Genomic DNA, 26612 nt, shown 5'->3' on the forward strand with positions numbered 1-26612 from the left:
CTGGGCAGCCCCTTCCAATGTCCAATGACCCTTTCTGAGAAGAAATTCTTCCTAATGTCCAACCTGAACCTCCCCTGGTGAAGCTTGAAGCTGTGTCCTCTTGTCCTATTGCTAGTTGCCTGGGAGAAGAGGCCAGCTCCCACTCCACTACAACCTCCCTTCAGGTAGTTGTAGACTGCAATAAGGTCACCTCTGAGCCTCCTCTTCTCCAGGCTAAACAACCCCAGCTCCCTCAGCCATTCCTCGTAGGTCATACCCTCCAGACCCTTCACCAGTTTGGACACCCTCCTCTGGACTCGCTCCAACACCAGCCGCAAAGGCAGCTGCCCTATGCTTGAGCCGCTCCTGGCTGATGTGCAGCTCAAATCCATCTTTAAACCCTGACAGCGAGGAGCTCAGGGCCCTGCTAATCCCACGTTCTCACATCTGCACAGCTCCATTATGCAGCAGGGGGCAGCTGCTGGGACTGATGTGTATTTAGTACCAACACTTCCAAGGTGGTTTTGGTCCTTTTGGTCTGCCAAGCCCTTTGCTGTGCCTGAAGGCTAAAGCCACACAATAGCAACACCCATATTTTGTGATGAAGCCTCAGAGTGTACATCAAGCATGATCCACAGCCTGGAGGGTGAGGGACAGGCTTTCTGGGACTGAACCCCAGCCTACACACCAAAGCACCAAATCATTGACCAGGCGTGAGCACAGCGAAGCCTGGGCATCATGCACAACCAAATCACTTGGACATTGCAGCTTCCAGGCTCATGCACCTGGCTGCTGCCAGAGCTTGTCAGCCAAGGCCAAGGCAGCGAGAGCATTGTCCTCACACTGACCAGCACAGCGGGATTTCGGTAGCAAGCCCTGGCAAGCTGTTAACTTTCAGAAGCAATGGTTCACCATGATTTCTGCAATGCAATGGACCACGCCAGACAGGACCTCTTTCTATTCTGCTTCTGCTCTAGCAGGAACGGGCGGTTGACGGCACCTGATCGCTGACCACAGTTAAAGAGAACGCTTCCAGATCATTGCACAAATACTAGTAATATTCATAGAATTACAGGAAAATGTTGCTTTTCTAACTCCAATTCCAGGTTGAAAAGCAGTGTTATTAGCAGTCACACATGAGCTCAATTGCTTTGATTAAAGAGCAACTGTCTAATCTCTGCTTGGACTCAGTCCTGGGTTTTAATGCCTGATTAACTACCCCCTGCCAGGATTATTTTGCATCTTTGCATATTTTGGAGCTCTACATTTCCATTTATCGCTACAGACAAGGAATCGTCTAAACCAACTCTCATTTGCGCTGGCAATTTAAAGGACCGTATGTGAGTTTGTGGCTGAGTGGTGGCTAGAGCACATTTCAAGGGGTTTTAGGGCAATCTGCCACTGCTCAGGGAGCAAACCTGGGGCAGGACACTCTCAAATCAAGGCAGGGTGTCACTGTATGTCTCAGCCCTCATGGGAAACATCAAATGCCACCTCCAGGAAATCAGCAAATTACCACCAGTTTCAGTAGAAGTGGTTGGAAAATTGACTCCCCATCCCAGGAATGTTCAGGCCTTTGATACAAAATAAAAAAAAATAAAATAGGTTTTAGGTTTTTAGTTTCTAATTTTCCAGCACAACTCAAAATTGCTGTGGAAAATACAAAACTTACTGTGGAAATTATTTATGTATCAAATTCTAATATTGCTTCTAAAAAAAAAAAAATCAAAACTGGCTGGAAAAACTTCCTGACCAGCCATAACCACCTGCCTCCTAAATAGTTTACTCTGAGCAGTTGGATCTCATTATTTACAGGCACTTGTCCAATCTGTATCCCGCACCTTGATCTAGCATCTTCCTCCTCTACCACTGTGAGCCCCTACATCCCATTTGAGATCTCTCAGGACCATCTGAGATCTCTCTTCTCCTAAGACACCAGCTCGGTCTAGTGGAGCACAAACCACACCAGCTTTTGCTGCTCTCCTCCTGACTGTAGCCCTAATTGTGCTGGTGCTGATCCAAAGCTTCTGATCTTCAAGAGCAGCCCATGCTGGGCTTCTCCCTCGGGCCAGCATAACCGCCATGCATTAACCCCAGGGAAGAGCAGCAGCTATTCTGGACTGAGTAAGGACCTTAGCTGGAGGACAGTCAACAAATCCGCAGCCCCTTTGGCACAAGATGGCCAGATTGTCCAAGGATTAGAAACCAAGAGGGGTTGCTGCAAGCAATACCTAATGCCTCAGATGACCATTGCTTCTACACAGCCCTCTCAAGTTCTCCCATCTGCGTATTGCTAAGTACCATATATTTAAGGACATCATTTTTGCTGCAGCCAAGGCATTTCAGTGCAGAACAACAGGATTTACAGATTGGGCAAGGTGGGATGGGGGAATGAGAATGGGGCTTAGTCACTGCCTCAATATCAAAGAAGCAAAGAGAATATTTTCACAACAGTGCCCTTAAAAGAGAACAAAACGTCCCTGTTAAATCAGGTAACTGGGTCACAGTACTGAGCCGATGAAACGCTAAGCCCTGAAAGACATCCATGCTTTGGGGTGGCGGTGTGGAAATCTTCATGCAACAGCTCAATGAGTAACAGCAAAATGAAGCAAAGAGCTTATCAGGTGATTCATGTACAGCTTCTGCAGGTCCACACCACGCTGCAGCCACCGGAAAAGGCTCACTCATGTGTTAAGGCAATTCTGCCTACAGACTGCCCAAGCCTTTGGCATTTTTTTCTTCCTTCCTTTGTTTTTGCGTGTGTCTAATTATTGAGGATGTTCATAGAGAAACGGGATTTCTGGTCTCTGGAAGCCCATCTGCTCCCACTGTTTATTTCCTGCAGTCGTCACAGTTGTCTCATAATGAATTCCAGCGTCACGACCGCACTGATGGCTCTTCCCATGGGGAACACACAGGGAAACCACCCTGGTCGAGAAAGCAGGCCCACAGTACCCAAAGGACCCTGAAGACATGGGAAAGAGCAGAAGGTGGCCCCATGTTTCATGAGGCTCCCACCAAGGAAGGAAAATCTGGGAAACAGGATTCACTACAGCAACACATCCCTCCAGGCTGAGAACCTGGGGACTCAGTCTGGAAAGCACTGCTGGGACACTGCACACTTCCAGTCCAACAGAGCCGGCTTCCCACTGGGGTCACTTGTTGGGCCAAGAAGTTGTACTGGCTTGGTACTGATGCAACCAGTCCTGGCTGGCCAGAGAAGGCCGTAGGAACTGGCTGAAGGGATAAATCTGGCAATGGGTTTTCAAAGGCTCAAGAGCTTTGAGGTGAATCTACCCATGGCCTCCCTCAGTGTAAGCGTGCCACCAGCAGCTGCCATGACTACCTCCTACTCCAGCACCTACCTGAGCAATGAACTCGTGGAATAAAGAACTACAGTAAAAAGGTTAAAACTACTCAAAAAAGGATTAAAACAAACTCTGCTCCCACTCTTGCCTTGAAAGACAAGTCCTTTCTTTTAGGCTTGGTTTGACTGAGCCTTCCAGACTGCTGTGAACTCAATATACTCTGCTCCAGGTGCCTCTTTCTTCCCACTAGCTCTGTGACCTGGCTCTGCACCCACTTTCAGCTCCTCTGAGGAGCCTCCAGCTGGTTTCTTGGGCAGTCAGGTTCCCCTTCAGGCTGGCCCTGCCTCCCTTGCCCACAAGGTTCACTGCCCTATAGCCAACTCAGGTGTTTCTCCCTAGGAGAGGGGGCTCCAGGGCTCTCTGTGAAGGCAGACCTTTCCCCCTTTCAGAGCCAGACCTAGAGCACACAGCTGTGGTAGAGCAAACCCTGCCAGGACAGAATCACAACTGGACACGGAGCAGACTACGCATACTGTCAGATGGTCAGGGAAGCCAAATTTCCCAAGGGAATTAATCATACGCCTAGCACACATGCTGTGGAATAGTTCATGAGGTGGACTCAAAAGAACAGAGAAAGCAATACTCCACAGGTCTGTGCACAAACTTTCAAATGAAGCATGCTCACATCTGGTTTCCACCTGTTCTGCATTCCCCTTTCCTGCCCGCTGCATGCCTTGAATGTCTGTGCAGACTTTGCAAGGTTACCGGCAAGTAAAACAGAGCTTTGCTCCCCCAACTCCCCAGCTTGACACTTGGCTCCACCAGCTCAAAGAAGGAGCTGAGGTTTGTCCCCAACTCGTATGTACATGCCTACTCCAGCCCATCTGCACCTTGCAGCGATGATGCTTTTGTGGCAGACTATCTCTCCCTCCTCGAATGCTCCCAGAGATACAGTGGCCAGCCCAGACATACAGGCAGATTGGGGGCATCCAAAGCCCCATGGAAAGTGCATAGGCTACACCATCCTGCCCCGAGGATTCATGCAGGAGGGATAACACTTTATATTTCAATTTTGCTTTCTACAAGCATGGTAAATTAATAGGCTTTACTGAAAAACACTCAGGAAGAGATACAGTTAAGAGATACATCCTTACAGCATGCACATACTGCTCAACTGGGCTGGTTTTGGAGAGGCCCACACGACAGAAGCAGCATAGTAGGTTGTCCTAAGCGAAGCACAGCTTTGGGGATGATTTGCTGTCCAAAATACCAATTGAGGTCGTGATGCTACGTAGGAGGAAGAAATTGATCAGGGCTCCTTGTGACCCTGACTAGCAGGATAAGCATGTGCAGCATGGGAGAGTGAACAGACAGTGGGAGAGTGAAATGGAGAAAATAAGGCAGATGAGTATCATCAGTTTAACCACAGAAACACCTCAGCTCTGATGGGCATTAGGTCATTTGAGAGGCAGTAAAACAAAACAACGAATGAGTTTGTGAGTTTGTTTTCTTTCTTTGCTCTCTTTCTAAGCAGCATTGGTAAATTCAACCCAGCTCATGCCAGAGTACAACAGTGCGTGTGCCTGGCTTCCTTCTCACTTGTGAGCTTCCTTATTTCAAGATTATACATCTTCATTTCTCCACTTTTCCAGAACAAAGACAGCATTGTTTTGTTACTGTACAGCTACTTAGTCATTGCTGAACCAAGCCAGAAAACCTAGTATGTCAGAAAAAGCATGAATAAAGGATTTGATTAGGGCAAGGGGAAGAGGGAAACAGGAACAGATATGAGATTTGCATTGCTGCTGCACACAGTTATTAGAAGCAGTGGGGACACCTGGATTGTATTTGAAAAGTTCACAATAAGGCCCTTAGTTATCAAATTCTTGGCTGATGTACGTTAATATAAATTTAGGGACTTCGGTGGTAGCAAGGAGATTAATACTTGCTAAGGGTGCAGCTCCTAAGCTGGACTGTTTCCTAATTTCTTTACCTAATTTCTAGTAAAATGCCATTCACAAAGCTAATACCTGCCACACGAATGGTCGTGTTCAGCCGCTTAGGACTCGCTGCCTGTGGATCTCAGCGGGGCTCCAAGGCAGAAAATACAGCATTTTTGGCCTTTTATTTCTACAGGCTGTGTTGCTACTCACTTCAAGTAGAGAGCTTTCCAAATCCAAGCTGACCCATTTCTGCCTGTGGCATTGAGGGCACCTCTTCCACTAATCTCGTGTGTCAGCGTGGTACAGCTGGTAATACTTGTCTCTGGGACAGCAGGTTAGGGATTTACTGAGTCCCACACATCATGTCCTTTAATTCAGTGTCAACCAAGGATAAGCCAAGGACCTAGGGCAAAGCATGATCCATTACAATTTCATGCTGGGTGGGTGCTGTATTGTTAGAAACGCAGCTCTGGCTTTCAGATGAGAAGCCAAGTCTGAACTACCACCCCGCTGTATTTGCTCCAGATCTGGGGAGAACAGTGGAGTCACATTTTGTCCCTTCTGTTGCCCAATAGGACTTAATGTGGCTGAAACTAATGGTGATGCAAAAAAATTTAATAAAGTATATATGTGGTTATAAAACCAGAAACACCACAGTCACAAAACAGAAAGTAGAGAGAAAGAAATGTATTTCTCTTGATAATGCCAAGCAGTTTTCACCACGGTGCTGCGGAGGGCTAGGTGTGCAGGGGCACAGGAGAGAGGCGATGGGCAGTGACATTTACACTGTGGAGACTGACTGCTCCCATCCTCTGCCCCCAGCGCTGCCTCCATCCCTGCTCATGGGACACCTCCGCTAAAGGCATCTTTCCGCATGCTGTAACGGCAGCAGCCTGGCTGACCTTTCATCTGGTGGCAATCGCTGAGCACGCGTACAGCACTGCCCGTGCCCACCGCTCCCCACACAGGCACCTCTGTAAATATTCACCGAGATGTGCATCAAACGGATACTTTTGGGCAGCCCCTTTCTACACCTTTGGACCCGACCTCTTTGCGCCCTGCAGACTTCTGGGTGCAGAAAGGAAAGCAGGAGCAGATTTTTTAAAGAGCCAACACTTTAAAAAGCCCCAGTGCCATTTCTACCCCAGCACATCCTCCAGCTTCTGTGAAAACAGCCTGGAAAGGTATCTGGTTGTTAATGGAAACTGCGTCTTTTCACAGTAAAACACAGTGAGCCTCTGGGGCTTGTGTTAGGACTACAAAGCTTGTTTATATACTGGAAGGCCAGGAAGAATTATCCCATCTGACTTCCCATACATCCCAGACTATTCATTTTCACTAGTTACCCTGTATTAAGCTTAATTACCCCAGTATTAAGATTAATGGCTTGTGTTGATTATGGCCTATCTCAAAAGAGAGACTATTACAGTGTTTGAGACAAAGCAGCCTCTGCTGGGGGTGATTTGTCCCCAAGGCTCGCTGTCCCTGCTGCCAAAAACACAAGCCCTGTTGAACTTTCTTTGCTTTGTTTTACCAGCCAGTGATGCTCACACTGAATTACCTCCTGAGATTAAGGAACTCTTTTGTATCTGGCATTTTCTCTCTGTGAAAGTACGTGGGCACAGAACTGAAATAGCTTCTCACTTCTCTTTGCCTCACTAAACAGGTCTCTCACCCTCGATGCCTGTTTTCTCCAGCTGTCACCTCTCTTTCTGCAGCTCTGTGCTGTACCTTCTCCAGATTTTCAAACAACCTGTTAGAAACCCAGAAGCAGCAGCGCATCTGTGGCTCACAGCAGCACGAGATCTTGGGATTTGCAGCCTTCAGCATCACCAGAGGGAACTTGCTGCTCTACACACTTTAACCATAGGGGGTCAAAATAAAATTGAGGCTAATGAAAAAAAACCAAGCCAGCTAGATTCTCCTTTGCTCCTAGTACACAGGGACTTGGGAAGCCTTTTTGTAGAGGAACATAATCCTTCAGCACTAGCTGTAGCCACTTTGGGCTGGTATTAGATAGGGAACATCTTGACATGGTTCAGAAACTGCCTCCAACATCACTCCTGAACCAGATTCGCTACTATGCAGCCTGGTAGACAAATGCAGATACTGCATTCCTGTGTTTCTTAAGGAAATTTTTTCATCTTCTGATACAGTACTAACCATCACATTGCCTGTTTTACACAACTTTTAATCCCCTTACTTTTTTTTGTGATCTTTAATGGGTGCAATTTAGTGCTAGATGATCTCCTAGTGTGGCAGTCAGGCAGCCCTGGGAAGCACCACAGACTGTCATGTTGTCACGTACTCGGCTGCTGCAGTGGAAACCTCTCTCTCCCCTCCTCGCTGCTGGAAACAGAAAGAGGATCTAGGTTTCCATGGGGTTTTTTTGGCCTTTGGTCCAAGAACAACTAAATCTTCTGTGAGTGAGAAAGGCTTCACCTAGGTGATGTGATCTTCCTCACTAGAGACTGCCAACACAGACAATCTGTCCTGGAGAGCAATCAGAGCGGGGCTAACCGAGCACAGCTCAGCGAGAAAGATACCTTTTGAGCCTTGCTTTATCCCTTCTCTTCTCTGCCACCTTGTGCCAAGACTAGAGGAGTCACTTTAGATGGGGCAAACAGAAATAAACGTCACTGATCCCTTTTTTCTGCCACAATCCTTCCTTTTCGCTCAGCTCAGCCCCGGCACTGAGCAGCCACACCAGTCACGGCACAGTGTGATTCCCTGGAGATCAGGTATGCTTGAACTGAGTATATTTAGGAAATGCAAAGAATTTGCTTCACTCTCCATAAGCGCTGACCATACAGCAACACACACACCCCCAAAGCTGCTCCTGTACCAGACCCTCTAAGGTTTCTCCGCTCAGATCTCAGCCCTTTTCTGCTAATACTGCTGTTCTGCAGGACTTTATTCCCTGCCTTGAAAGAAAGAGGCAAGGCGACTTTCTTCTTCTTACTCTATTTTGTTGCTGCCATTTTCTTCGCTGTTCAGACCAAGCTGAGCACCAAGCCAGCTGAGGCCACTGCAATGGCACAAGAAACACATTTCGATCTGGTGAGCAAGTAAACACTTTGCAAGCATGTAGAAAGGAAGACGGTGTGTCTTCCTCCAGGCTTTCTTACAGCTCTGTTGTGGTGCTTCAGCCTGCCCAGCAAAGCCTCATTGAGTTCACTGTGGCCATGAGCTAATTGAGACCAGGTTTAATACAGACCCTAACAAAGAACTGTGAAAGCAAACCAGCCTCAGCCCTCATTAAAAGTCCTCCTTTAATCATTAAGCTTGCTTAACTCTACCTGGAGAGCAAGATTGTCTGGTCCAGACAATCTCCTTCCCTTATCACTCAATCCTATTGCATTTTAGTGTCAAAATAATACTCTTCTATGACAACAATATCTTGTTCCCTCAAAGACATGGTTCACAGCACATAAGCAGGCCAGTGCTTACTAGGTGGGTATCACCACCACTCTTCTGGGCTATTTATAGCAAGGGTCACTGGAAACACTTTCAACTTGTGCAATTAGACTCCTCATTTTCTTTTCTATCCAACCAAAATGGTGCTCAAAATCAGGGAGCAAAAACAGCATCCCTGGATGCTTGTACAAATGCAGACTGCTCAGAGCTGCAGCTCAAAGGGTTCATTACCTGGGAGGCCAGGGGGGCAGAGGGGTCGCAATCTGGTTCCTGCTCTCCTGCATGTCCTGACTCTGTTTTCCACTCTCAAAGAGTCTGGCAAGAGCATCTGTGAGGCTCCATAAATTAACATTTGTGAAATGTTTTGAGATCTTGAGATAGGAGTGGCTATAAAATCCCCCAGAACTATTGATGTCTTTTGTTATTTATTAATGCTGCTGTCATGCACTTAGCCTGGAGCTCTTGGAGCATTTTGAACAACAAAGAAAACCACCACGCCTGGGCAGGGGCTCAAGCTCTGCAGCAAGGTGACCCCTGTGGGCTGCAGAAGGCCATTGTCACGATCAGTTTTGCACAGGACAAAACCAGTGGAGCAAAGCAAGGCAGAGGGCAAATGCCTCCTGAGATACCAAGTCAGACACTGGCTGCTCAGCCCTCCCGGAGCAATGTGGGGGCTTATGGACGTGGCTGGTGGGACAGGGCAGGGTGTCATCTGTAGGTGGGAGGCATTGCTCCATAGCTGTGTCCCAAAGTGCAGCCTTAAGATGGCAAATCTTGCCCATGCAGCTCTGCTTCCACCCTCGGCCCAGTAGGGATGGGTTTGTCCCAGCTGGGAGAGGTCGGCGGGTCAGGAGGGCAGAGCAGCACCCATGACCCCTCTGGCTGCAGGCTGGACCTTCCCCAATGGGAGACTCTGCAGCCAGCCAGGCCCGTTTTTCTCTGCATTGTGTCCTTAATCGAAGCACAAAAGCCGTTCATTTAAGTGGGTTTAAATGGTTAAAGGCACTTGTTCCTTTGAAAAGAGAATGAAATTGCTATTGACACCTCCATAAAAGAGAGGCTTTTCAGGCATAGTACGAAAGCAGTGGGTGAAGAGTCTTCCTCACTTTGCATGCCTGCAATTCGATCTGCAGCCTAGGTACCAGTATCTTCAAAGGAAGAAAAACTTAATGGCCTCATTGGTGGTTTGATGAATAATTAATGCTGCTGCATTAATCAGGAAGTTAACTAAGGCCTAGAGAGAGACCGTCTTTAAGGCAAAAGAGCATCTTTCGGCAGTCACACCAGGCGCTGGGTCAGGGAGACGCACGATGATCTACACGCTGCATCAGTCAGAGAGCACAGATGAACAGACGCTAGAACATTCCCCTCCCTCAGTGCCATGCACTGGGGGACTTTCTTTAATGAGGGTAGAGACCGGCGGGTACGTCAGGCTTCCTTCACTCACCCAGCTGTATGGCACGGGATGGGAGCCCCCATGTGCGTGACCCCCCTGGGGCACCCCGGCAGAGCTCCAACCAGTGAGTCTGCTGCGGCTCCACTGCGGGAGGTCTCACTGAGCGGCAGCAGGTTGTCCTTTGCTGTCCTTTGCCTCAGAGGAGCTCAGCTCACTCTTTGGCATGACCAACAAGGCCACCGTGCCCCATGAGGAGTCATGTCAGCATGGTGCAATGGCGCTTGCCATAGGAGGGCGGCCACCTCCATCCCTGCTGCCTGAAAAGGGGCTTGGCAATTTTAGCCAGCTCTTTGGGCATTTCGCTGAAGATGCTCTTTAAAAGCAAAGCCTTTTGCTTGCTGGGCTTTCTGCAGTGCCTCCTACAACGGGTCGTCACTGCTGTGCTGTAATACAAATAAATATTATCGCACATGACTCACTGGTTGTACTTGTGAAACATGAGGAAAGAAGGTAACAGTTGAACCTGTTTAAACACATTGGCCTGACTGATGTTTCAAGAAAACAACAGCAACGCAGTGCCCATTGGAGCCTTCTCAGATAAATGCTAAATATGCCACCAAAAATATCATCTGTTCAGATTCTGTTCAGCATTAATCATCCTCCATTCACCCCTTCCAAAAATAAAATGGAAAAAAAAGGAAAAAAAGAAATATTCCTGTCTGAAACATTTGGTTCTTACTCAAGAATCTGGTCTGAATTTTATAAAGGTTTCCTGGAAGCAGAGATCAAGGGGCTGATTTGGGGCTCAGAAAAAGCCCTCTGGCAGGATGAAGAAGAGAAAACTGCCAGAGACCGAGACTGATACTTTGTCATTGGCTTATTGGGAACACTGCACAGGACTGTTCCTGCTAATTAAAACCAGCAGTGACCAAAGCTCATTTGCAGAGATTGGGCTTTGGCCAAGCGTTTGTGTGTGGATGAGGAAATGAGATCATAAAAGTCACGACCGGCCTCCAAACTCGGGGTGTGTAATTGCCTCTCACACCTTGCTTCCCAGCCCCTCCAAATACCACCTTTTCCTAATAAAAGTGCAAGCAGGGCTCCTCACCTCTATTTTGAGCTGGCGGACTGTGGGAAAGGACTAAGAAAATCCCTACGCTGGGATTGTCCCCGGTACGAGCAGATTAAAACCGCTCTACAGTTGGCGCCCGTCCAGCTGGATGTGGCTTCTGTATTTATTACTTTTACGTGCGACGTTCCTCCTCAGGTAAAAATCCGTGCCACCATGAGCTTAGCTAAAACGCACATTGAGATCTGTAGGATTAGCCAGAGCAAGGACTTGCTTTCTAATTCAGAGAAGAGCAGCCCTTCGCGGCTGAGCCACTGCTGCTGACCACAGATCCAAAGGAATGGCTGAAACGTCCCATGTCTGACACCCACCTCGGAGACAGGCTCCCCATGACCATCTCCAACACTGTGGGTGAACAATGGGCAGAGGCACCGACTAGTTCTCCCCAAGCTGAACCTGTCATGCTCATTTACTGATGAGGTAGGTAGGACTGGTGGGCTGATGTGAGCAACACTGCAAAATTACTGCCTACTTAAATATATATATACATAGGGGGGAAAAATGTACGCTGTCTTCAGCAAATACTGTGATTGAAGTCACAATATGCCTACTGGCACATCCACCTCCATAAATTTACTGTCACAAGTGTCCCAATATAATGATACCACTGGGTTAGAGCAGTATAATCATGTAGCATCACTCCTACCCCAGAGTAAGCAATGCATCCACACGCTGGGGCTGCCCCAAATACGGAGGTTTCATTACACTAGTGTAGTTTTGCTGGAAAATTTCTGAGACATGACCTAAGATGCCATGACTTTTTCTGCAGGACTAACACCGTGCCTGTCTGGTACCCTCAGACGTACCCAAATCTCTGCTGATAAAAGTTGTCTAACAAAAGAACAGGAACGTCAAGCCAATGATTAAGACAACTCATCTCTAGGGACACGTCTTCTCATTTGTTTTCTTCTCAAAGGACAGAATCAAAGCTTGAATTAACTAATTCCCTCCAGCTATACACGAACTAATTGCACTGGCTTTGTTTCCCCAGCTCACTCCATCCATCTAACAGCCATTTACTCCTAATGTGTCCTAAAAGTTGGCTTGTATGTAGGGAGAGGTCCCATCTCATTTCCCAAGGAAAGCAGAAACCTTTGGAGTAGCTATAGTTAACCATAGCTGCCTCACAGCCTGATCTCATGGCTCTTTCACCCAGAAAACACAATGTTTAAGCAGAAAATCCAGCAGCAAACATCCCATTTGGACGCTCGAGATTGTACAAGGTCACGTTGTTTTCAGAGATGCAACACATCTCCAAAATGCCATCTAGCAACAAGCATCATGCAGCAAAGCAGCAGGGAGATGGGGAAATACTTGAAATTCCTAGTGTTGGAACTATCTCCCCAAAGGAAAAAGCTCTTCAGAAGAGGCACTTCTAAGCCTGGCAGCGCCTTGCCCTACATGCACCAGAACCAGAGAGCAGTCCCCCGCTCCTCCTCCTCCAAAACGCAGCAACGCGGGGGCGATGAAGAGGAAGGACCCAAGGCAAGAGGCACTGGGAGACACAAGAAGCAAAAAGCATGCAGGCACAGACAAAACAGTCCTTGCACTTTATCTCACAGCTTCAGACTGTCCTGCCAGAAGAAACACAGTTATCTCCTCCCCATCTTCTGCTCTGCCTCTTGTTCTTGCGATATGGGGGAAAATTCACCAGCATTGTTGAATCTCCCCAGTGTCGTCATTTCTCCCAAGAAGCCTCGTACAACCTTCTCTGGCCCTCAGTGGAGCTCTGCCACCATCCTGGGTCCCCACAACTACCTGCAATGTGCCCCTTTCTTCGGCTCCATGACACAATCTCCATGCTGTCATGCAAGACCCACCACGCTGCTGGTGTCCAGCCCATGCTTTACTGGTTTATATTCATCTGCCTGCCTTTCGGGCTGACTGGGGACTGGTTCTGATTTTTTTTGTTCCTGGATTTTATTAAGTACAAACAAGCCCTCCCCAGGTGTTTTTTGGGAACTGAGCCAGGAATGGGGCTCCTAGACCCCCTTGTTCCTGCTAATGAGAAATGCAATGAGCAGGAGCAGGCAGCACTCCTCCAGCTTCACCTCCTCTCATCTCCTCCCCACACTAGTGTGTCCCCATTTTGGCCAGGCACATCACAGAGGTGAGGAAGGCTGCCTGGTTAGCACCTAGGAAACCCAATGCATCCATAAGCTCACAGCTAAAACGCAGCAGTTTCCTCCATCCTTACATTAAATTGCTCTCCCTCCCCTCGTCACAGCCTTAATCCCAGCCTGAGCTGGAGGAGACCCCTGAGATGAAGTGGGGCTGCAGGAAGCACTGCTGCTTTGCAGGGAGTGGGAAAACAACACGGCCTTCAACACCTCCAAAGGGCTGAGAGCCTTTTACCTGAGAGCCTTTACTAGAAATTAGATAAACTTCAATTGCTTTGTCTGAATGCCCCTGTGCACCAGTATATGGCAATGAACAACGATGGGAGGATGGAAACAAACCACTTGTATAGACTGTTCATATATTGTGTACAAAGGAGACGAGAGCATGAAATTCTGCATCTGCTGACTTGCTAAATAACCATGGGTCATATTGCAAAAGCAGACGTTTCATAAAATGAAGACAACTTTTCCAGGTGTTTTACAAGATGACTGACCCTGTGGGCCTTCTACATCCTCCACATCCTCTGTTTCATTTGCTCCTCCTGTAATATACTTAAGAGTTTCAGGTACTTCTTCAAATGACAGCCTTTTACTGTTACGGTCACTGCATGCAACCTGGCCTGACAAGCATTTTATCGTGTGACTATGGTGGAAAACGAAATTGTCTATGGGGAAGGCCCTTGACATCCATTTTCTCACAACATTCAGTGGCTGATGAGAAGAGCCGTTGGGGAAAGCCCATGCCACCATCAGAGGCTCTCTCACAACCGTGGTGGAGCAGCTGAGGCTTGCATAAAACACTGTGCAAGTTTCGCTAAGTTTTTTTTTTTAGGTTTAGGCTTTCTTAATGCCACCCAAAGCTGCAGGCAGAAGATTAATGTTCCTTTCTTGCAATCCCTCCCTCACCAGCAGCACCGACCAAATACGACTGGTGGGCAGCCACAGGCTTTGGTTCATGGTGGGTGCTGTCAAACCAGGTCACCTTCAACATTACCCGCTCAACATGTGGGCACATTTAGCAGGTTCCTTGAGCACTGGAAAGCTGAAGGAGGTTATCATAGCCTTCCTCAAAGAAACCCCACCAGATGCAAGGACCCATCTACTACTTTCTGAAAAGACCTTCTGGGGCAGAAATTATTCTTGCATAGGGAGCTCCGAGGAGCCAAGACTGTCTTTGTGTGACTGTGAATTGCTTATTTTCCTGTGGAAAGTAACATCATTACAAGGAATAGCAATGTTTCTGTGGGACGAGGAGGGTGGGGGACACAATCAGGAGAAATTAAAGGTATCTCCAGTTCTATTGGTATTTGTGAGGCTCATATTTAGCTTGTATGCAGGCTAGGCAGAAATGATGTGTTGCTGGTGCGGGATCCTTGGCAGTAAGTGCTGATCTGGGGGAAAGGGCTTAGACACCAGTCAGACAAACCTGACAGCCCCCGCAATGACATGATGGAGAACTTCAACCCTACTGAATGCTGGAAACTTTCCACTTCTCCACAAAAAAAGGGATGGGTTTGGGTCAATGGCAAGGGATGGCTTGGGGAATCTGAGGTCAACCCCTACATATTTCCCACTGTCTTCAACAGGAATGGATGAAAGCCAGCAGTGAGTCCTTCAAAAGCGTCCGCTAAACACATGCTGGTAAGATACTCACCAGCAGGTAGTGGAGGTGCCACATGCTCCCCAGCAAGCAGCTGTGCTTTGCATGCCAGCATTCATCCCCTGTGCTAACCCCAGGACAGCAGACATCAGTGTGGGTCCAAGGTACAACATTCAGGAGGTCTCACTGAGAGCAACAGTGCAGGTAACCCAGCTTTCTACACAAAGCCAAGTCGAGGATTAAGAAATTCTCATTACTGCTATTTGCAGTCACATTTTTCAGAGTGTGACTCATGCAGGGTCACACAGTAAATACAGGAAAGACCCAGAAATAGGTCGAGGTGCCCTGACCCTCAGGGCCAGGTGCTAACTACTCAACCATGCCTGTCAGATTGGGCAAGGAAAGTGCAAAGCTCTGGAGTTATGACAAGGTTTCACAACCTTCCAGCTCAGAGCTTGGAAAAAGAAAGTGGCATTAAAGATGATTAAAGAAGAGAAGAGAACCCCTCCCAGCACTAGCAACAAGATTACCTGATGACAAAGCAGAAAGGTGCTAAAAAATAATCACGCAGGTGCCTCTAAAAAATTATGAGACAGAAAAAGAAGAGAGGAAATGTAATTGAAAGAAGAGCCTTTCTCACACTAATGTCATTCTTGACATTTGAGCAAGTAATTTTAAAGACAACTAAAATAATATTTACATAAGGGGTTTAATCACTGGATTTTGAAGACAACTCTGTTAGATCATCAGGGAACAGAAGAATGATGGGCCAATTAGCTGTGTTTGCCAAAAATTGCTTTGCTTCTTTTTGTTATTATTGCTACACACTTCTTGCCTGGATTGGGGCCTCTCTGCGCAAGATGCTCCGCAGACGGACCAAGCAATAGCTCTGGTCTCCAGATGTTTTCTCCTAGCGAGTGTTTGCACTGTGGTGGTTCTCTGAGGCTGCAGCCAAGCACAGTAAAATCCTGTTGCGAAGGTGAGCTCACCCTCAACAAATGCCAGCTCCACTCTGCTCAAGAGCTCTTGAGCTGGTCTTGCCCAGCAAACACAGGTTGTGCTTTACCCAACACCTGTTGCTAAGTTAATTAGAAACAAAATCCCAGAGAGCTGACCCAAAACTGCAGTGCAAATCAAACCTCAGTTCAAGACTCAGACAGGTCTTCTCATTATTTCTTGTTTTCACACACTGGCTGGTTTCCTGCTTCTGCTCAGAAATGAAAATCGACACAAAGCAAGGCTAGTTGAGTGGGATGGGATTTGTGGATTAAACGGATGGCTCTGAACATAGCTGGTGAAAATACACCAGTGGGCTGGCGAGGGCCGTGTCTGCCCACTCCAAACTCCCTGCACCCAAGGGTGTCCCATGATCTGAGAAACAAGCAACTCTGCCTCAAAACACGTCCTTGGACAATGTCACTGATTTCACAGATTTCACTACCAGGGAAGGGGCAGAAGGGAAGGAGAAAAGGGAGGGAAGTGAGAAAGTGAAGGAAGTGTTGGGCATGATCAGGGAAGGACAAACAAAGAGCTCCTGTATGCTAAGCGAGCCTCACAGTTCTCCAAATAAATGGAAGGCATTTCAATCCATTTACAAGTGATCATTTCACCTTCACCATCAAACCTCATTTCAGGTTCAAACCTTCCCCAAGATTTGAAGTTGCCTGAAAACCTGCAACGCTCACCACATGATTTATTCTGGATAATCTGCCTTTGCAATACGCTACATGCCTCCTTTGGCACTATGGAAATCCATAAATGACATGGATAAAGGAGCAGTGAGCTTTATGCTTGCTCTAAAGACAGCATAGGAAGAAATGACCAAGTACAATCTTGTTTTCAGTACAGCCTAGTTCTCAAATCCACTGGGGAGGAGCTGCCAGATATTTTCCTGGTAAAGAAATATCACTAGCCAGAAGGCAAGTGTTGATTTAAGGCTGTATCTGTGTGGAGAGGTTATAAAGCTAAAGATGTGATTCTGGGGAAGCAAATGAATGGGTTATTTAGAACAAATAAATTCTAATTTATTTAGAATTTTGTACTATGTGTACTGTTTGAAGTACTTTCAAACAGTGTTTGAAAGTACTCATTGCAAACAAACTAATACTTGCACTAATGCTAGCAGAAAAACTTAACAGATTCACAGAGTATCACAGATAAAAGTGCTGGCGTAGCTTTCTGCCTCTTCACAATCCAAGATGATAATTAAAAAGCATTCAGGTAGTTGTGAAAATGTCCAGAAGTAGCACAAGACCTCCTTAACTTTGACCAAACACTTATTTCTCTAAAGATCTTTCCTAGAAGCCTGTTACTTATTAACTTTTTTCCTTGGTCCTTCAACTCTAGCTTTAAGGCTTTGATTCATGGAGCAGAAACAAGTCCATGTGATCTCACCAGCCACCCACCCTCCAAACTGCAGAAATTAACCATAATTAACCAATCCTTTGGGTGCAAATCGTCTCAACTCCAGGCAAAATCTTTACCAGGAACACAGCTGCAAAAACTGGGACCAGTTTATGAACAAATGAGCGTGCCTCACTAAGACCTTTGGGGGAAAAAAAAAGATCTTATAGCACGGAATAGAAAGCAACAACTTTTTTATGGCTTTGAGACCTTTTATGAATATTTATCATGGAGGTATGAGCTGCAACCAGATTATTGTGGGACACCCAGCACACAGAAATCAGTGCAGCTGCTTCAACTTCCACGGAGCTAGATGGATTTACACCCATTGGGTACTGAGCACAGGCTTTTCAAATAAACCTTGCAGGACTTTGCTGCTCTGAAGCATGCTGAATTTCAGTGATGCTTTTCACAACAGGAAGAACATCCTAGTGAGTATTAAACTGAACTAACATTCTCACATAAAATGTGCACATCAAAGGGTCCAGAGAAGTACATCACATAGACTAGCTTAGTTGCAATCACTAATGAAGGTTGCAGAATTGGACTCCAAACACAAATGAGAAATTTGGAGACTGGAGATGATCCAACATAACTCTTAAAGTATGTTTCTACCATCAAGGTATAATTTATTCTCCTTCACTCAGTGGATGCATTTTCTGCTGGAAGAGGACAGGCTAGGGAGAAGCAGAGTGCTGAGAGCTGATTTTAACACTCAGGATTAGGCACAAAACAGCAGCTCCTAAACCAGGAAATTCAGAGTTGGATTTTCCTGAAACCTCAAGAGCATAAAAACGCCCAGTACCCACTGTGATGGTCTGGTACATCTATGTCCAGGTCCTGTTGGCTCCCCTAAAAGCCCTAGTCTTTATGGGATGATGGATTTTTAAATCCTACCACACAAAGCCTCTCCGAGTTCGGCCATGCTTGAGCACTGGTTCACTCAGGCCAAGAGGAAGGGTCTTTCTTTCATACACGTCTCAGACACTTCTCACCTTTCTGCCATCCACACCACATTGCAGAGAGCTTTCCCAGGGAATTGTGCACTCAAGGAAAGGGAAACCAAGCAAACAAAAAAATCTTTGATCATTTTATTAGGGTACAACCTACAGTATTTCCTTATGCCAAAATCAGGACAGGAAATACAGACGTGACTTCTGTGAGTCCTCTCCCTCCGTTATCATTTGAAAGGATGGGAACTTTGTGTTGTAGCTAGCTAGAGATGCACGCGGCTTGCTAAGCTCTTTCCTGCAAGATATAAACAAACCAGCAGCCAAGAAGATTCTCTCTCTGGGTTGTTTATGTGCTTTTCCTTTGACCTGGTCACCTCTTTCCTGAACAACTGCTCCCTGTGGGAATGTATTCCCAAGTGCTCCTCTCCCGCTTTCTTTATGCTTAACTCTCCTGCTTGAAAAACCCAAGGCCTCTTGCTCCCCTCTGATGTTGCTCTCAACAAAAAATTGAGAGAAAACCCACATCTGACACTCTCATCCATTTAGTTCATAGCACAAAGACGTGCCACACATGTAATGTACCTCAAGTGCCCTTCAGATGCTGCATGTACCTCCGGGCTGCCCTTTGAGCTGCCATTTTTTTGGCTATGGCCTCCTCATAGGTGTTAGGACTGAGAGCTGTGCATGGGTTGGTGTTTCTGCTCTCCCTGCTCCCCTCTCCCCTTCGTGTCCCACAAGACAATAACAAGTTTTTAACATGAGAACCGCAGGCAACAGTGAGGGAACAGATCAAGGCTGTGCCTCTCCCCAGTCCTGGTTTCAGCATACCCCACACCAAATCGCACACACAAGTGCTGGCTGAAACATTAGGTGCCAAGGTGCAATCAAGTGGTGGGTGTTTGGCTTCCGCTTAGCACCAGTAAGCAGAAGCCAAAGCCTGTGCAGTTTCAGTTACAAATGGAAGCAAAAGCTTTGAAAGTTCCCAAAAAGCTAAAAAACAGCCCACAGTTTGCTTATTGCAATAACAGGTGAGAGCGGGGGAAGGAGGGGTTTTATTTAGCTGTCTGTTCCTGGCATGGGTCTGAAGTAGGTCTGCACTGACCAGCCCCTCTGAGCGTGGTGGGTGCATGCCGAGATCAGCCAGGTTAGGAGGGCAGTTTCATCCCAATCCATTTTGCAAAGCACCCTTCTGTCTTAATTCCTCACGCTCCCACCACTTCCAGCCTGGAGAAGGCATGGCTGCAAACAACAGGGCTGTTGGTTGGCCAAGCACCTAATTACCTTGGTGAGACGAAAGCAGATGGACAAAGGAAAAGAGACTCCACAAAGGCAGAGATGTTGCACATGCAATGAGGAAACATTGCCTTCCCAGCGGGAAATGCAAGGTTCAGTCTCCAGTTGCCCCTGTAGAGAGGCACATAGTGCCATGGAGAAGCCTCAGGGCAATGTGGGGACAGCCCTGGTGACAGACAGAAAGCAGCACTTGTGTCTGTGGTGCCAGACCAGATGTAGTATGGAGAGAGCTTGTGGCTCTGCTGCCCAGGGTGCTTCCCCTCCTGCTTGTCCTGCTCCTGTCCTCCGGATCCTCAGTGCCACCAGAAAGAACAGGTCCCCAAAAGGGCTGTTCCTTTTGCAACACCCAAGCTCTGAGATACAGAAGCCTACGCCGAGGCCAGCACTATCCTCTGGCTTACAGCCTGGGCGACCAAGTGAGTCTTTGCAGAACCAGACCCTGGGTTGCAAATCCTCTACTAGTCAGGGAAGTCTGTACCAGGGGGTTGGAAACTTCCTGCTCTGAGAGGCTGTTTGACCCCACCATCGCTGTGATGGCAGGAGAAGAGTCCAACCTGCCCATCAGTCCAGGCTGCCCCATGAAATCCCCCGCAACACATGCACAAGGACAAAGCCGACACACTTCTTTATTTCTCAATTAACTGGACAGCCTCCCCTGAGCCTCTTCTGTTGCTTCCTGGGCACATCCCTGAAATTAACCTCAGAGCTAATGAAGCCAATTATCAATGGCAGACATGGTCTCCCTCTAATTATTTTCCCTGGAAAGGTCACCCAAAGCGGCACATTGTGAAACCCAGCTAATTGCATTGTCTGCTCACAGCGCGGAGCTGGCTCCTGCGGGGCTCTGCCGGGCTCTGGGGGAGGCTCATGTGCCATTGCCCAACAATTGGAGCCTCCAGCTGGGGAAAAAAGTGGCTGCAAGAGAGGAACCCACTGCCAAATTCTCCTTGCCACCAACATCGCTCACAGATACAGGCTCTGACTGCTGGCTTATCCCCCTCCTTTCAGTTGTGGCCAACCAGCCCGGCAGTCAAGGCAGAAGATCCGATGAACGCGCCAAGCTATCTGGATGTCAGAAGAAAGCGGCAGGATGCTTCTCTTTGGAAATTGTTTTGTTTTCATATGGCTTTTTTTTTTTTTTGAAGAAAGAAAGAGAGGGAAAATTTTGGCTGGAAAAATCCAAGCTCACAGCCTAGCTCTGGGACATGGAGAGGAATGTGGTTGGTCGTGTCACCTATAGAAGAACCCAGTAAGGATGCTACCCCATTTCTAAATTAACAACAAGAGGGAGTGAGGGGAATCCTGGTATTTTTGAAATTCTCTAGAAAAAACATGGTCAAACCAAACCAAAGGAATGGCACCGAGCAGGACAAGAATAGCATATTTTGCACTGTTTCTGTTTGGACAAAACGTATCTTATCGCAACAACCAGTGATGTTCCTGGACAGTTTATGCAGGTACAGGGTCTCCACTCCATGAACTTTATAACGGACCCGCCCTGTTTTATCTCCATGATTACCAAAAATATCCCTGAGAAGCTACAGCATATCAAGCATTTGCTCTCACCAGCCCACAAATCAGCTCAGAGAAGGGGAAAGGGCATCACCTTCTCATATTTTCATGCAATAAAAGTATAGCGCAACATATTGTGCCCTGTCCTCACCACCTGCATCCAACAGAAAATACAGCTTCAGTGTAAGGCCCCGATATCTTTGACCCCATGGATCAGAGCTCTCCACACCCCACCTTTCCCTATAAGGGAAGGATTAGAAAGAAAGCAAAAAAAATCCTTAAGCAGCACCTCTCAAATCCTGTCTTTGTCATTTGGGATTAAAGACGGCAAAGTATATAAGGCTATAAAATGGACACTGTTTGAGAATTTGAGTGGGAAGTAGTACTGTGACTGCTTGTCACGTAACCGACCTGAATCTCAAGGTTTGCCACCCCAACTCCCAATAAAAGTACAGTGGGATCTTCAGTATTTCTGATGGACTTTCCTAAGCACATCAGCACACCATAATCAGGTTGCTGTGAGACTCTGGATTGTTTTCAATCACACAAACAAGTTATCTGGTGAATAAAGAAGTTGCAATGTCCACCCCTCCAGCAGGAAAATCCAGGATGGATATCCAGCTGCTCCCCTGGGAGCTGAAGCTTTCTTTTGTCAAAGGTCACTTTGGAGAGAGAATGTGTTAAACCAAAGGTAGTTAACAAAAAATACGTGATCCATCAAAAGCAATCTCCAGATGCACCATTTTTGGCATCACCAGCAAGAGGATCCAAGTGGCTTGGTATGAGACCAGCCATGTGGACTCTGCCCCCTCCTCTCCTCACCGTGGCTCGAGGCTCACTGTGCCTGTGCCCCGATGCGACACAGCCTGTAATCACATTCACATGTCAGGTCACACCAGGCGGGAGATGATGTGTGTGACCACATTAAAGAAGGGAATTTTTTCCTTTGAGACTTCTTTGTTGACTTTAATAAAGGCTCCCTCTGGGCTTTCATGCTTCAAAGGAAAAGGGGAGAGGGACCATCTTCACACATCCTAATTAACAACGTTTAATAATTGTTCTTGCTTGCTGCTTTGGTTCTGCATCTTTTGCACAGCTCAAAGGAAGTAAGACCTTTCAGAAAAGGGCTTAGAGAATGTCAGTGTCCTCCAGCCTTAACGAACCTCAGAAAGCCACAGTGCAGAGGTGGATATGCCAAAAGACCCACATGTAATCCCATATGCATATGGCACCGACAGGCACACATGGGGCATGGGTAACCAGGTAGCATCTTCCGCAAAGTTTCTTTCTTAAGCTGGAGCATGAAATTTCTTTGATGGCCTCTTCTCTGACCTATAAGAGGACAGAACGGAGCACCTGTTCTGCTCTGATGTCGCTCTGTTTAAGGAAGCCTTTGCGAGGTTAGCAAGGGAACACAGCAGGCATTATTTCTGTCTGGCCTATAAAGAAGGTAAGTAAAAGAGTCCTCAGGCTAATAGTATGAGCAGAAACAGGAAGACTGGCAAAGTTTTCCAAGGGCTCTGGGCCTGCGTAGCAAAGCATGAATATTGATAGTATGGTATGGGAAAGACAGAGAGAACCTGCCATGAATACACTGGGTTTAAGCTCATGCTTGTTATGGCCTTGAGTAAACTAACGCTACATTTGTTAACCAACACGAAATGCAGGAGTCTATAGGAACCACATGTTTTCCATCCATTCCATGTGCTCCATCAGCTTGATGGAGTTAGATGATGCAGACAGACAGTCTGAGATCTGGGTTAAATAAGTTGAACAGTTTTATTTTTCTCTTGGCATTGCAGTGTGTGCAAGAAATTCTCACAGGGTGGAACATCTGGAGTGCATTATGCATTAAGAGTGAAAGATGCCGTTGTGTTTGTGGAGGAACCAAGCACACTTCTTGCAGGCATCTGACACAAAGCAGAGTGACAATTAACGGCATGGCAGCTTTCTTTAAAGGATATTAGTTCTGCCTCACGTTAAATAAAACTTTTGTCAGCTTAGCTGACAGCACAGGTTTCCAAGAAGGCGTTTCTCTAGTCCTGTAAGAGAGCTTTTAAGTAGCTCACTAGCATTTGTACATGCAGCAATGGGAATTCCTACGTACAGTAGCAAGACGTAACTCTTGTCAGATTGAGAGCATGGTAGGAATTGATGCTATGACTTCTATCTACACACAGATAACATTTTTCACCCAACAGCTTACTCATAAAACTTATGCAGAAATACAGTGTAGGTCAGCCAGAAATCTGTGGATTTGAGTCAAAATCTGATAAGCTGAAGCAGAAAACAAAAGGGTTTTCCATTCTTTCATGGCTGGTGGCTCAGGCTCTTGCACAGAATGTGGGAGCCCTGGATTGGGTCCTGTCTTTCCTTGAGGGACCTTTAGCTCAGCTCTCCTGGCTCCTGTATCCTAGCCCAGTTTTTCAGATACTTTTTGCTCTAGCTAAGACGCCGCATCCTCCAACAACCAACATGACACTGGTCTGTATCCTGTGGGATGTTTCTTTCCTGTAAGAACTCACCACGGAAAGCTAGGTGAAAAGGTGGACACAGAACTGGAAAGATAATCAAGAAGACTTCCCTGAAGGACAGATGGCAATAACATGAGTCATGAGAGGCTGCACCTAGCAAGCGCTGCAAGGGAACAGAATAACTTGAGGAGTGACCCAAAGGAAGCATAAAATAGAAATGAGACCAAAAGGTGACTGAGCTGTGACAGCCAGGTGATGCTCCTCCTCGTGACGATGTCATCACACAACTAACTGCACCAGGTCACTTCGAAGAAGAGAAGGGAAGGCAGGAAACCTGAACTGCAAGGTCAGTGGAGGAAAAGGACTTATGAAGACAAAGCAAAGAGGCTCTGGCTGATGATACCAGTGTGTCTCGCACCTCCCAGACGGAAATCCTGAATCAGAACCCTTACAAACTACTTCCAGTCCTGAATCGGAACCCTTCCAAACTACAGGTTTCTGTTAAAGCATATATGTGCAGGTGTATCTCAGTATACATTTACCACGTTATACCAATGTGAAAACCACCATATCAGCAATACATTTTAAGTCTTCAGAAAACTACCTTTTGTTTGCTTTTCCAAGTACAATAAATTCAAGTAATTCGCTCTTACCCACTCTTCCAGAAATGAGAAAATAGCTTCTAAAAAGACACAGAACAATCTTATGTCAAAAAGCCTACTCCATTTACTGTGCTAACAGAAGAGCTACTTCAAGTTCAGACAGAATGAACAAATAAATATGAGTTTTCAGACCATAATGGCAGAGGAGTGCTTCTGCTCTATGTGTACATCAATTATTTCCTTCTATTTAAATCCATGACTAATTACCCTTGGAAGCAAAATAGCTAACATCCAGTTGAGCACAGGCATCCCTTTTAATGTAATCAAGAACTCATCTAGCTTGAAAATTATGGCAATTATCAATGAAGTGGAGGGTTGTATGGACTTAAGCCCTGCGGCAGAAAGTGCAGTGCATTGCAGGAAGGCGACTTCCAGGGAGGAGGAAGGAGAGTGTCCAGATCATGGACAAAAATGTACAACTTGTGATACAACTCCAGAGAGGACTCAGGACAACTCATGAGGACTCAGGAAGATGCAGAGATTAGCATTTGCCCCAGCCTCAAAAGTCCCCTCTCCAATTTTCAGTAAAAACTAAATATTTGCAGTGAAAATATTCTTTTGTGGAAACGAGATTTTTCCTTCAGAAGGCAAACTAGGTATAAGACTCCAAGCCACCATCATTAAAAATGCTTTGGGATTTTTCCTGCAATGACATCTTCTGAATCAACTCTTCCTGCTTCTTAACACAACCTGGTTCATCACAAGATCTTTAAGCTGACCCCTGGAGTTCAAACTGATTTGTATATAGAGCTTTGTACACTCATACGCATGGAGAAAGGCACATTGAGGAGACCACACACACACTGTATCAGCTTTCTCAAAGATTCCCCCTACCCCACAACAATTACGGCTGTCACACTACGTCACAACACTTCTTTGCCTACTCTTGCATCCAGCTGACAAGCCATATGCCCAGCAAAGTGCAGGGGAGCAGCCAGGGTATTGCCTCAGACAATATTTCAAGATATTTGGCCATGGTTTCTAATATGCAAACACAATTTTTGGATTTGCCTTGTTACCACCATGCAGTCCTATCCCAATTTTGGCCTCCCTCATTTCACCAGTTAGGAACAGACTGGCTTCCAGAGAGAGGAGTTTGGACAGAAGAAGAGGGCTAGAAAGGTTTTCACTGCCCAGTCCCCAACCTTCTCCTCCCTAGACACCAACCATCAAAAAGTCACAAGAATCAAAATGATGTTCATAAGGTGGCATTAGGGGTAATTTCTTCTTTTTTAACACCCACATGTTGGGAATACACCACATATGTTTAACAGGAAACATACAGCTAAAATCAAAGTGATATGTGGAAAAAAGGTCCTTTTCTCACTGCTCATCAAGTCCTTGCAAGAGTTGAGGATCATTAGTGGTTTCTATTATTGACATTTTGCATTAGTCCTTTTGGAGGAAGCTCAATGTAATGGGAATTAGATGTGTTGCTAAAAAAATAAACAGAGATGTCCATGGGTGTTTTTAATGCCTCTTTACACTATGCATCTCAATGCAAGACTTTTGAGACAGAGAAAAAGACACAACACTAAGTGTGTGTGTGTATATGTATAAAAATATATATTCTCATCTCCAAAGACTAAGTCAGATCACCAGTGGGTTCTTGTATTTAAAAAGCACTGCATGAACCCAGAGAAGAACAGGCATTTGATTAAGACAACCAGCTATGGCTTGGCATGAGCACTGTGAAAAGCTTAGAAGTTATTGGCTATCAAGACTTTTTTCCTGAAAGAGAAATCTTTGTTGCCTGTCAGAGAGAGTAGCAGCTCTGCAGGCTCACACACTATTCTGCAAAGATGGAAGACAGCAGAATGAGGAAGACAACGACCTTGCCTTCAGCAGTTGTTCTTCTCTGTGTTTTCTTATCCTTGACTAGCTGTTGGCCAAAATCGATGTGAGACACAGAGAGGAATGGTATGCTATGTACAGTATTTGGCTTTTGACAAAACAGCAAATCACAACCTGAAATTCCAGGGTGCATCTTCTAAAAAAATCCCATTTCTTAGATAAAAATTTCAGTTTACAGTCAGAACTAATTTCGCATAACTCTACATAAGCTATGACTTATCCACACTCAGAGGAGAATCATAGGGTTGTTTTCTGACCAAATACCCTATTAGAATTGTATATTGCCTTGTTTGCAAACCTTCCTACAAACAGAGCATGTTCAAGGCAAAAGCTTTGATATCTGAATATCTAGGAAAATACAAAGCTTAATCCCGAGTGCGCCGCTGTAACAATGAAGCAGTTACACACCTTGCCTCATATCTTTCCAGCTAAAAAGTTATTTAGCAGGACACAGAAAACCTTTTGCTCTTTATAAAGAAAATAGCTGAGACGTGTTACTAAAGTTAGGTTTCCAAGTTTGCACTCAAGCCCTTAAATAAGTGAAGGATAATTCTAAAATGCAGGAAACT

The sequence above is a fragment of the Nyctibius grandis genome, chromosome 10, assembly GCF_013368605.1.
Source record: "Nyctibius grandis isolate bNycGra1 chromosome 10, bNycGra1.pri, whole genome shotgun sequence".
NCBI lineage: Eukaryota > Metazoa > Chordata > Aves > Nyctibiiformes > Nyctibiidae > Nyctibius > Nyctibius grandis.